General features: G+C 35.7%; 1 protein-coding gene across 1 annotated transcript in view; it reads right to left on the bottom strand.

Annotated features, from left to right (window-relative positions):
- Positions 1 to 13,917, bottom strand: part of LOC123308867 (tyrosine-protein phosphatase Lar-like) — a 634,169-nt gene extending 620,252 nt beyond the window's left edge. The window contains exon 1 of the mRNA XM_044891689.1: positions 13,674 to 13,917. The gene's annotated coding sequence lies outside the window, so the exon portion shown is untranslated. The remainder of the gene's footprint in view (positions 1 to 13,673) is intronic.
- Positions 13,918 to 14,163: the final 246 nt, after the last annotated feature.

The following is a 14,163-nucleotide window of genomic DNA, read 5'->3' as shown; positions in this document are numbered from 1 at the left end:
TGTACGCAGATGACACAGGAATAGCGTTCAGACATCGACGCCCAGAGATCATACACCTGAGACTGCAGGAAGCCATAGATGAATTACTCAAATGGTGCATCAAATGGAAAATCCAAATCAATGGAAGAAAGACTCAAGCAATATTACTGCAAAAGAGAAGATTGAGGATGGAAGAAAACCTTGAAGTTGATGGACAAGAGGTTGAATGGAAAAATGAAGCAACATACCTAGGAGTGACGCTTGACAGAGGACTTACATGGAAAAACCACATCAAATGTGCTGTTGATAAAACAAAAGCCGCAATGAGTAAACTTTATCCACTCATAGGCAGAAGAAGTCATATGAATAAGAACATCAAGTTGACGATGATTAAAACTATTGCGCGACCACAACTCACATATGAATCGGCGGCATGGGGCTTCGCAGCCAAGACCCACATCAAGAGAATACAGGCCACTGAGAATAAACTCCTTAGAATGGCGATGGACGTACCCTGGTTTGTTAGGAACAAACAAATCTACAAGGACTTGGAATGGGAACCAGTTACAGAATTTATGAAGAGAAAGGCGGAAAGGATATTCGACAAAGCCAAACAACATCCAAATGAGGAACTACGAAGATTAGTCGACTACGATCCAACAGAAGAAGCTAGAAGGTCAAGAACCTACCACCGAAGACCGAGAGATCAGTTAAGGATTTAAATGTAACCAAAGAAGAGCTTAACCTATAAAAGCTATAGGCAGCATACAACTATCAACACGACTATGATCGTGTGAGAGTCCAGAAACCATAAGAGTCAACTGGTTAATAGGCAAAATGCCCGGAACCTATGAAGAAGCAGTTAAGGGTTTTTAGTGGGTCTCGAGCTCAGAGAGTGAGAATCCCCACACTGTTCCCCCTCAGCAGAGGGTGTGTTCGTCTGTTTGCAGATTTTCCCCCTGCTACACCAAAAAAAAAAAAAAAAAAAAGATGCAGATTATCAACCGCTAGTTAACTCGTGCTTGGCACTCAATAATCAACATCCAATAAATTCGAAATGGAAAAGAATTGCACAACAAGCTGAAGCATTTCAAGAACGACAGTGATTCGAACTGGTTCTCAATCACATAAAATCTGTAACATATTCGAACCTCACAAGCCTTTAATTTAAATTTGGCTAAACGCCTTCGGCACTTGAGGTACCTGTCAGCAAAACCTGACGCTCGTGTTCATCCAGCCTGGCCATAAAATTTCTCGGCCGTTGCGTCGTCGGTCCGTCAGCTGGGCAGCTTCACACGCCGAGGGACGCTTGTCCGAGTGGCTTAGTTTCAATTGGACGGTGCAACTTATAATGGGTTAACGGTGGTCTGCCGTCTACCCCCTGTCCGAAGGAGGTTCGACCCTCGATGTGAGTGGCACTTTATCTACCAATTTAACTCAAAACTGAATTCATTAATTCGAAAAGTTTGTTTTGGAAAGTTCTATCGACGTTTCCACGACGGCTAATTGAGAATAGACTCCTTCGAGAAGAAAACCGAAAATCACCTTAATTGATGGTTCGGGAACTTCACCCGTGACAACGAGTTTTTCTTTCCAATAAGTGCATAAAGTTGGTGCGTCTCAGGTGCTCATTTCTTTTTCGTTCGATAATTTCGGTTATAAAACTTAATAATCGTGCAGGATACCTCTGCAACTTCAAACACAGAAAAGTTATGATAACGGTATGTTATCATAAATATATGTTCTTGTGTATTTTGTGTTTAACCTTCATTGATCAGTCGATACAGAATTTCCCGATATAGAAGAGTACACCCCTGACAAAGACTAGTGGCGGCGACAGATGAACACGAACTCGACGAACGTCAAAAATTTCTATGTCACATGCCAACAACGACGTCATCTGTCGTAGCCAATATTCCGCGTCTTCCTGAAACAACATTAAAAGTTTTTCAAAAATTAGATCTCTTTGAAATATGAAACCGAACTTAAATCTATATCGACGATATTGTTCAGAATACTAGGTAATTGTATGTGCGAATGATCTCGAATGAAAATTTTAATGTGTTTAAATTTTTAGCCTTGAAAAAGAAACAAGTCGTTTCGAAACGTCGGCGTTGTATTGAGGAACAATAAATAAAATTAGTCCAAGATTCCCAATATTCTTTCATTTCAGTTATGATAACCTTTCGAAATCGTCAAAATCTAAATTTTTGATAATAACTCGAAAACGATGGATCGTAGATGGCTACCATTCCTTGTTTCTATGAAAAAGAGGTCGGAAAGGTGCTCTAGTTCTTCTGGACGCCTAGGTCTCCTCACTGAACATCGAATTTGGGATACCCTGTACAGGGTGGGCAAAATTCTTAGACTACTGAAGGGATCTCAAGACCTATAGCAGCTAGAAGAAAACGGACGACACATTCTTTAGCTCTTTTTTCTTGACTAATCGAAAACTGAAAACAGATCCAGCCTAACGTTCATAGATTTTGAGTTATGAACGAAAATTGAGAAGTTGTCATTTTCAATGAAGCTGAATAACTCATTTATTTGAACTCTTATTCGAAATCCGTTGTTACATTCTATAGGCACTTTTTTATGAGGAATTCGAATATGATATTAGTACATATTTTGATGCAGTCATTTTCGAGATACGACAGGGATTTCTGATTTTTCAAATGTAAACTATAATTGAAAGTTCTTTCATCTTGCTGCAATTTTTTTGCTGATTTCAAAAATGTATCATATCTTGCTATTCATATGAATGTTACACGAGAAAAAAATTCAATACTTTTCCTGCTTTTCGATTCTCTGTTGAATTATAAGTAGGCTGGCTTACCATAGCAACCGTTGAATATGCATTATATTTTGTGAACCTGAGCCTCTATGATTGGAATCACGGATTGCTGAATAAATATTTCGATGATTAATTTGCCATCCTTTATTGTTCTAGCGATGTTTGTCGTGCTTATCTTACGATGGTTCACAATTCGCAATATTCTGGTGGCAACACTTATTTTTTTTTTTTTTGGTGTCGCAGGGGGAAAATCTGCAAGTCAGACGAATCACCCTCTCCTGAGGGGGAACAAGTATGGGGATTCTCACTCTCCTGAGCTCGAGACCCACTAAAAACCCTTAACTGCATCTTGAATATTGGTTCCGGGCATTTGCCTATAAACCGTTCATCTCTTAGTCGGTTTTCTTCTCGCACACTATCGTGCTGGGATTTATGTGTTTATCCTCTATTGGATAACACTTTATTGGATTTTTCAATCAATAAGTTTATGTTCTTATTTTAATCTCTCCTTAATTGATCTCTTGGTCTCCTTCGGTAAATTCGCATTCTCCTTTTGTCTTCCTCTGGGTCGTAGTCCACTAGTCTTCTGAGTTCTTGATTCGGGTGGTTTTTCGCTGTTTCGAATAATTTCTCTGCTTTTCTGTTCATGAATTCCGTTAAGGTTCCCCATTTTAGGTTCCTATAAATCTGTCTATTCCTGACAAACCAAGGTGCATCTATTGCACATCGTAGCAGCTTGTTTTCAGTGGCCGGAATTCTTTTGATGTGGCTCTTTGCCGCGAAACCCCAGGCAACTGATCCATAAGTCAGTTGAGGCCTAGCAACGGCTTTGATTATCTTCAATTTTGTCTCTTTCGACATGTGGCTTCTTCTTCCTATTAGAGGTTAGTCTATTCATCGCTGCTTTCGTTTTGTGGATTGCTTGTTTGATATGACTTTTCCAAGTAAGTCCTTTGTCAAGCGTTATTCCTAAATATTTGGCTTCATTTTTCCAGTCGATTTCTTCGCCGTCAACTTCTAGATTCGTTGTGGGTCGCAGTCTTCTCTTCTGTAGTAATATCGCTTGGCTCTTTTGTTAATTGAGCTTGATTTTCCACTTTATGCACCAGTCATTTGTTTCGTCAATCGTTTCTTGTAGAACTCGTTCTATTACTTCTGGGTTGCGGTGTCGAGTTGCAATGCCTGTGTCGTCAGCATATAACGTTAGCATGGTTCTTGGATTCTTCGGAATATCGTGAATGTATATGTTGTACAGAAGTGGCCCAAGTACTGACCCTCGCGGTACTCCAGCCTCTATATCTCTTGTTGTGGAGCATTCTCCTTCCACTTTCACGTAAAATCTTCTATTCTTGAGATAATTCCGGATCAACTTGCATATTTTGATCGAATATCCAGCACATCTCATCTATATTAATAAAAGAGGATCTAGGGTTTACTTCAAAATGCTTTATTGTTTAAACGATTGGACAATTCTTTTTTTGTTGTGTTTATTATTGTTAGGGCAAGGTTTATGTAACAAAATATTCCCAAAAAAAATTGTACAGAACAGAAAAAAAGGCATTCCTTTTTCTTACGACCAATCGAGCAATCATAGAGTACTTATAGGTTTGCCGGGTCAGCTAGTCTTATATATTAATTCTTAATGCCATACTCTGTCGAATGCTCTGGCGACGTAAAACAAGAACTGTAGCTTGTTTATTTTGGAATCCCTCTGTAATGTATTCTGTGAGCCTTAATAATTATTGCTCTGTTGAATGCTTTCTTCTGAATCCGAACTGTCCCTTTTGGTCTATCTATCACTAATGTACTAATTGAATCGGAATACTGCTAATGGCATGATGTATGACGAGGGACGGGGTTGTAGCTCACTATTCGTCGAAGTCCGTATCAACACATTTCTCGAAATATCAAGGAATATCTTATTTCGATCCGATTTACCCATTGATCCGATTCACCTCGGTCTACCATAATTATTTCCAACTTTTTCCTTCAAGCACAAAAACAGTTCATGGTGCATTTTGACGGTTTCTATTAAATATTCTGGAAATATGTCCCCACTTGAACACATCCTGCTTAAGTTCATTTCATCTTCAGATGAAATCTAACAATTCACCACGTGAGAGCCGTAAAAGACGGCATTGACAGAGAGCGCAGGTTATTCATATCTTACCGAATCATTTGCCACTTCTCCCTCATGTATGAGTTTTTTGTGACGCTGGCGTCGTCGTCTACGGGTCATGCACGATGCCGTCGTCTGGAGCGAGGACATTATTCACAAACGGATAATGCATCGACCTCTTTGTGAATTTCATGAAGCATGCGAGAGTGATCAAGCGATTCCGCTCATTCGAGAACAAAATAGAAATAAAATTAGCCGTTGCACTGAAAGATTTTGGGAATGATTTTGTTCAGATGATAGAAGTCATTGGTAATTTTGTTTTGCAATCTTCGTAAATTTGAAATTCACATTTTCCTAACAGTTCAGTAGACAGAGCAAAAAGGTGGGTCGGCTACAAAAATATGCGAAGTTTATGCAACTTTTACAGGTTGTTCAGGATTGGTGTGGGATGATCGTGTTTTTTTCATCGAAGAGCCAGTACTAATTTGAAAAGGCTGAAAATTCTCAAAATTTTCGTAGTCTTTTCGGTTTTTCGCATTAACTTCATAACTAAGCGGTTTTAGATCCAAACGCTTGGTTTCAAAGTACTTGAACTTTTCCTAAACCTAATAAGGTAAAATCCCAGAGCGATCAGACATAACTTATTTTCACACAGATGAAACTTGACCCGGTACCAAATGGAAAAGGTAACTAAAAATAAGTGTTAATTAACTTAATTTTACGTGGCCGATTTTTATATATGTTTTGTAGATTATTAATCTGAAGTAATATTATAAGTGTCAGACACTTTCCATGGACCAAAACTCTTGTGAGAAGCTTTGAAGCTTCACAAAAAATAAATGAACTGTACTTATTTTGAAATGTCTGATATTCGAATATACCTCTCCATAGATGGCTACGCGGTATCAAAAATTACAATGGTGTTGTCAAAGATTTATACGGCACTTATGGGGCACTAAATATTTGACATAGTTTCAGAATTAGTGCTTCCAACTTTTCGCTAACTTCACACTTGTTCAAAAATCATCAAGCAATTACTGTAGAACTAGAACTGATATCGCATTCGTTTTAACGGCACAAATGGGCACTAATTAGGCACTAATTATTGAAACAAAAATTTTGACGAAATTCCAATATGTGGGTGCTGAGGGTGAAGTCAGCACCAAAGGAAATAATCTGTGATATTATGAAAACCGTTCATTTTTTCCATTGGTTCCAAAAGCACTAATAGGCACTAATTAAGCACTAAATGTTAGTGTACTAATTTCATGGTAATTTGAAAATGTTTGTGCTGAGCGTGAAGTCAGCACCAAGAACTTGAATTATAAATTTCTCAAAAACTACAATGGTGCTGTCAGAAATTTATACGGCACTGATAGGCACTAATTAGGCACTAAATATTTGACAGATATAGTTGCAGAATTAGTGCTTTCAACTTTTCGCTAACTTCACGGACCCGTTTGATCGGCTGTATCTCGATTAATATTAGAATTGAATGCTCTATTATTTCAAAAATAAACGTTTTGGTTGAAAACCGCTCAGTTTGGAAAAAAGTCCGAAAATTTTTAGGTTTTTCGGCCCTCCCCCAATCAGGTAAAAGTTTCATCCACGATTTTTTTTTTGGTACACATCACAGATCACACTCATCCAAAACAGGTCGTCTTAGAAATGAACAAATAAAAAAGGGGGATCATTATGAACTGGTATTTCAACTGAAGATCACCTACCTTAGTTAATTCGGCACACGATTTTGACGATCGAAGTGGAGTATATCCTGGATTTTTCTTGGTTATAACCAAACAGGATTGAACTTGTTTAGAACTGATAGAAGTTAGACCGATTGGCAGGAACGTCTTTCCCAACCTCGAGATGCGAAGTTGATTCGTCGGGCGTACTGAACGTAGCTACTCGGACACTTGAGACCGCAGACTCCTCGATATTCAAAGTCGGTAGTACTCAAAGGACACTGATAACTGATTGTGTATTCAAAAAAGCGTCAAAGTGAATTTGATCAAGGATGAGTAAACCGAGTCATTGTCTTGATGAAACAAAATGGACTTTGTTACTAAGCTGAAATATTAAAAAATTTGAAATTCTGAAATTCGAATCTTCATAAGGTTGGTACTTTCTACCATAACAATAAGCGCACCAAAAGCGCTAACTATCCACACGTCAGGACGGGTACATCTGTGAACATCCTCGTAGGATTTAATTTCACTGAAAACCAAAAATGACACCTTGCCCAAGATATATTTATTGTTTTCCAGTCATTAATTAATCAAGTCTTCACTATTCAAAGCTTGATAGTTTTACATCTAAGGGTCCTGTAGCGTTCCTCGAACAACTGAAGAATAGAAGAATCATCACTTGGAAGACTGGACCTGGTCGAAAGGCCCTCCCAGTCAAAAGCAAGATTTGGCTATTATTAATTTGAGTACTGAAGGCATTTCTAACGACAAGGGTGATCCTCCACCAAGATCAGCAGAAGATTTTTGACGCAGAGATGATATTCCTCCCAATGCAATTGAAAAACAAGTTATGTACCTATGATTATTTATTTTTTTCTTCAGTCATCATCAAGTCTTGAAATAAGTTTGGATGAAGGTTTTATTATTCGCCTTTTTTCTCGTTTTCTGCTCTGTTTCTTTGTTTCAGATATTATTTCCAAATGGAAAGAGGATAAAGAAATTTTTATGTCAATGGAAAGGAAGCCCTTCAGTAAAAAGCTTATTCTGTAAACAAATTTGTCATCACTACACTTCTCACGGTGAGACAGGGTTTTTTTGCTGAGGTTTTTCCCTAAGCTCTTGTATCATACTCTAAATTGTATGGTACCCCGTTACACTAACCTTTGCTAAAACTCATACATATGCTTTATTGTTTGATAACTAAAAATGTATTGCTGACATTCAAAAGAATATATATATATATATATAATTAAGAATAAGTAAATGTTGTGGCATTTAAACCTTTTTCTTTTTTTTTTTCATTTGTTTTCAACTCTACATTCTTTATTATTTTGTTTTCTACAAACAATTTCATAAAAAAGATTTGAGTAATGTTTTTGTACAAAATTTCAAATAGATTGAATTCACTCTTAGTGGGGCATACTGTATTGCCCCTTGTCCTCTAGTCCAAAACTTCAAATGGATGGTCTACTCCAGTCACCCTGCATATGTAGGTATTATTCATTAATCTAGTTGGCCTTCGTCAGTAAAAATCTTGAATTATCTTGAGTTTCCAAATCTTGAAATTAATACCCATTATCTCGATTTTTTCTGAAAGGCTGTAAACATAAGAAATCACATTCAATAAATAGGGTTGTCTGTGTTGTTCTTCACGGTTTCTTTGTTGTTGTTGTTTCTAGACAAGATAATGTTGACCGTGGTATTCATAAATATGTATATCGAAATGCACGTTTTTCTGTTCTTGTATTGCTCAAAATGTAAATATTTTCTCTGTTTCGTTTGGTCCAAAATAAGATTTGACTTTTGACCTAAACGGTACCAGCAGTGGCGTGAAATGAAAGACCGTATAAATCAAACATTCGTAGATAATCACATTATAATATACATGTAATTGGCAATATCTAGTAAGCAAAAACTTGAAATACGAGTGGTCCACATAAAAAGTGTATTCGAGTAATTGCATTTGCAAAATCGCCGGAAGAGATAAATTTTCATATTGGGGGACATCTTTTGATTGTATATTCGTGAGTAAACAATCACCCCTCTAAACAGGGTGGAAAACCCCTGAAGGACCTTAATGGCAAAAAGAATCGAGTAATATATATGCTTTTGATGGTTTAGCAATTCTATTTTGAGGTTTTTTGTTAAAAACTCGTTGGAATCGAGAGTACAATGAATTAAGTAGTCAACCACATCAGGATTTCATTACATATGTGACTAGCAACTCAATGTCTCGTACACCGAAAATGCTTTCTAGCCTCGATTTTAGCAGTTTTAGGACAAAAACAAGATGAATTTGTCACCTCGATTTTCACTCAATCAGAAAGGAGAAATTCTAGTATAATAAGCCCCCGACAAACATTTTTGGGGAAAACCGTGATATTGTCATGGGAGGTGCAACAATATCACTCTGAGGTCTTCTTCCACTCTTCTGCATGATATGTGTCAATATTTCAATTTTCTGTTAATCTGATAATCTCTTGCACTTTCTATATTCATCACATATTTTCGAATTCATTTATGTTCCAAAGTAAATTCACATGGTGAGAAATACGTAATTACTAAGATTTTCATGTAGAACAGACAGCAAAGCGCTGATTTAAAATCCAATCTTTTGACAGCCGTCATAACATTTTAGTACTATAGGGAAATATGTCAAATTTTCAAGGCCAACCGAGTGCTTTTATAATAGTGAATGGACTATAGTTTCAACCAAAATATGAGATTTTTCACAGGAATAGAATTCGTGAACTTGTATACTTCCCGCGGTAATTACCGAAGAAACAATAGCACACTATCCATCATCTTGCATCTTGACAATTCAGTAAATATTGCTGCCTGGTTTATTTAACCCTAATTCTGACGAAGATGAATCTGAGTCACTTACAGATTTTGCAGTGCCTGATGGATATTTGGAGGAAATATTTTTTATCTGGGTAATGCGGGTAAAAGATAACAAATAACATTTGTGTCTCTGAAAGACTTAATGAACAGGAGCTACGTAGTCTGTTCCCCCACAGGGCTTTCACAGTAATTTGATCATTATAATCGTTCAAAAAGAATATTCGATAAATCCATATCTCAGAGAACAGTCCAACTAACATTTTCAATAATTGATATAAACTGAATACAATTGAAATTCAACATCTTAAGAAGCCGAAACAAATTATAGAAGATATTAACCTACACCCTCGCCTACACCACAACATAATATTATATTGTTGGAACAAGAAAAAAAAACAATTTATTGAAATTGACAACAGCAAAACTATCAGCGAACAAATCAATATCAATTGAACAGTTATTAATCGTTGCTATAGTGGTGAATCTATGGCACTATTTGTCCTCCTCAAAGAAATTAAAAAAAGTCGCTTTATAAGGATTATTTTTATTGATAAATTACATTTCGAAGGACTTATGGGCGCTATTCAGAACTCTCATCGGACCTGAAATATAACTTATTTTTTTCCTCTCAAAATAGTTTTTTCAAGGGTCAATAACATATGTTCTGAAATTTTTTATATCTGCAGAACCTTTTCTTAAAACGATCAAGAACTCTAGAACTCCTTCTTCTTCAACGAAAAATAGTACCAGACCTCATTTTCCCGAAAAAGACGGCCCCTGCAGTTAGCGTCATTTGTTTTTTTTTTTTCATCAGATTCCACGATTTGCCTATTTACTTCAGAACTCTTTCGAATCTACCCAGAAAAAAAATATGTTTTTCAAAACACTCGTCGCCAATTTCACATGAGTCGTGATTAATTGTTAAAGGTAGTGCGCGTCTTCCATGTAATTTTTTTTTGTGAGTTGCCTATGCTTTGACGCAGACTCCTAAATATGGCACTTGAAAGGCAATTTTTTCCTGAGAAGCCAGAAAACTGACAGAAATCATTTTTTAGGGTTTTGACTAACAATCTCTGGAACAAAATCGATTAAAAAATTGAAATAACCGATTTGCCCCTGCGTAAATTCTTGCACTAATTTATCAGGAGCAAATTGTTGCCTGAATGAACTAAAAAAAGAGACTTTGAAGTTATAATTATGTAACTTAAAGTTTCGGAGTCTATATCAGACGAAGGTGGATTTCTGAAAATCTTTTGAATATTTATTTAACATGAATTGTCAATACACAGATTAAATTTCAATCGATATCTGACAAAAATGAACATTCTATGGGAGCGAGAAGGCAATCAAAAAAGTATTGGTGCGGTGTTTCCCTATAATGTCAGCATGATATCGGCCAACTAGGTAAATTTAAGTTCGAAGATAATATTCCATCTTATACGACTCACACTTTGTACTTACCTGTTCTAAAAAACCGTTACTTTTTCCAAGAATTTACAAGAAACCGAGCAGAGAACCTTATTTGCAAAATGAGGCAGGCTATCAAAAATTGACTGAGAAATTTGTTTTTTTGTGATCCTCCATCTCCAATGTCCCAAAACTATCGAATCAAACGTTACAACACGATAGAATAGACCAAACAGAATCGAATGACATCAACATTAGTTCAGCGAAAATATGCCGTTTCCAAAATTATGAGAATTTTATGAAAACACCTAAAATTGCCGATTTTCGAATTATTTTCTTCAATCACAGGGCCAGTTCGTGATTCAGAATAGCGATTTAAGCTCATATTAATCATAGATTATTATATTATCACCCCTAATCAAAATAAGTCTAAGTAGTTAATCGAAAACCTCAAGTAAATGTAAATTAAAACATCTTTTTTTACATGATTTTTATTACTCAGAATAAACCCCTCATAATTTTTTTTTTATTCTGAGTAATAAAAATTAGGTAGGAAAAAATTTTTTTAATTCACATTTACCGAGGTTTTCGATTAATTACTTAGAATAATTCAAATTAGGGCTGATAATACAATAATCTAGGATTTTTACGGGCGAAAAACACTGTCCTTAATAACAGGATAATTGATCCTGTGATTGAAAAAATAGTTGGAAAATCGTCAGTTTTAGGTATTTTCATAAAATTTTAATTTTTTTGGAAACGGTTCATATTTCGTGAACTAATGTTGAAGTCATTCGATAGTATTTGGTCTATTCTATCGTGGTGTGACGTTTGATTCGCTAGTTTTGGGACACCCTGTATAATATGCAACGGAAAAAGTTTCTTTCGACACTAGTTTCAGAGGTGGCTTTTTCTCTCGCTTTTTCTACACCATGCAATTAGAGGGGAACAACACTAACTTTTTAATTGCCTTCTCGCTCTCATAAAATGTCTGCTCGATTTAATTTCTGTCAGTTTTCTGCTCGGATTTTCGGTTTCTAAGAAAAAAATCAAAAATTGCTTTTCAGATGCCATCTTTATGGGGCTGTATCTGATAAGGTACTGCTAAAATAAATGTATCAGAGAGACCCACAATATTTTTTGACAAGGAATCACCCTGTGTATTGATAAATGAGAAATTGCGAATCATTAAATGGAAGTAGGTGTAGGTATGAAGATTACAATCACAATATGATATTCTTCATACTCATAATTTGATTGTCGATTGAAAACAGCGATAGAGATCAATCAATGAAACATTTTTTCCTCGGTTGAGTATCCAATCAAGATTTGTGAAGAATTTGTACAGAAGAAGAACATAGTTTCAGTTCCGAGCTGGAATATTCGATAAATGCCGATACTGTCAAAAAAATATCACTAAGATGGACTACCAATATTTGAAGAAAATTTATAATAATTTGAGGAGGTAATTGGTTGCCTCCAAGAAGCAGCTTGAATAAGTGATTCAAATGAAGTTTTTTCTTTCGTGTTTTGTTATGAAAATCTTTCCTCGACTAACATAATATAAGAATACCTACCTATACTTTTTTCTTGAGCACAAAGAAATGATACCACAACAGTTTGAAATTTAAAGCTTACCTTCAAATGTTTCACGTTAATCTGAACTTCACGCACTTATTTTGTCAGAGAATATAGATTTTTACGAGATTTTCAGTAGATCCAACAATACAAGGGACTCATTGAGTATCGATGTAATTGAATTCAGTCGAAGTCAGTACTCCTAGAAATGGGCTCACCTAGGGGCTAACAGAATAACGGTCATACAATAACTACTATGGTGTGCAAAAACCGAGGCAAGAACTTAAATCTTCTGAAGCCTCACTCATCTACTGGTTCATTTATGTAAATATCTGTTAACCTGAATCCCAGAATTTAACGAAAAATTACAAAAAAGTTGCCATAAAATATGATTTTGACATCCAAATTGGGTAGAAATAACATCAGAAAAAATTTTAAATTAACAGAAAAATCGAGACAAATCCCTAACGATTTTCTTAAATTGAAATCTGTCAAATATCAAAATATTTCTGACTTGAATTCAAATCATTAGTAGAAAAAGAATTTTGACATTTATACAATAAAAACTATTATGTATAATCACACAGATACCTATTTCAAGACTATAGCCATCAGACATCTGGAAATTTGATTCAATAAACAAACTAACTAATCTGAAAAAATTATAATCAAACACTAATGAATCCTCGAATGAATCATTTCCTTTAAATATACATTATTGCACTGCTTCCAATTCCTAATAATATTTGATTGCAACGTTACGACAAATCGTACGTGCATAACCTCAACTCAATATGATATTTCACAAGAGCATTTCATAACATGCCATGAAGAAAAAACAAGAACATAATAAGAATTAACATGAAAATTCTTGGATCTGTCATAACCCCCTTAAAAAATGAGGCTCGGTAGGTACCTGCATTTAGGGCCACAAGACAAGATCTTGTTTACATTCGCAGAATTATAGATTCATTCCAGTTATCTATAAACAATCTCTTTTTGTTGGTATTCCACTCCCACACAGATTTCAACATTTCTCATTCTGTCCAGATGTATTGTTTATTATTTAATGAAAACCTCAATTGGTAAATCTATTAATTCGATTTCGTGCAAAAATTTCATAACCGAAATAAAGACAGAGGCATATCATGTAAAAACATATTATTATCAGCTTCATGTGAACTTATAGGTTATAATAAACATAAACAAATGGTGTTATCAACAAATTCGAAAAAATCATAACCAAGAAATCTGTCAAACTTACCGATAATAACAAGAACACCTGATGTTCTAGCACTCCACTTACGCGTGATTAATGAAACGTGGATTAAAAAACATTCACTGCTCGAAAACTAACCCGAAAACCCGCGGAAAACATTAAAATTGGCGACATTTCAATAGAGAAACAACAAAATCGAGCTGGTCTGCGGCCATGCTAAGAGTTAGTGAAGTAGGCGGAGGTTGTGCTCTCTATCGGTGAATTAGCTAAGTAGAAGCTGTCGATAAGATAGACCCCGTGAAATCCACGAATACGAAGTTATTGAACTTTCTGTCGTGGTGCAATGAAAACAATCATGTACCTAACACCTAATGTTTTTAGTCCTTTCAAGTATGATTGACATCTAAAATCTAATTTGAGTTTGTTATAGGCCATAAGTTAAGATTTTGTGTTGCGGAATCCAGGCTGCTATGATGAATAAATCAATTTTCTCTATAGAACTGTATTATGTGAATCTATGCACTGACCGAGGATA

This window comes from Coccinella septempunctata, chromosome 1, assembly GCF_907165205.1.
Source record: "Coccinella septempunctata chromosome 1, icCocSept1.1, whole genome shotgun sequence".
NCBI lineage: Eukaryota > Metazoa > Arthropoda > Insecta > Coleoptera > Coccinellidae > Coccinella > Coccinella septempunctata.
The sequence above is the reverse complement of the archived record's forward strand: the minus strand, read 5'-3'. Positions and strand labels throughout refer to the sequence as shown.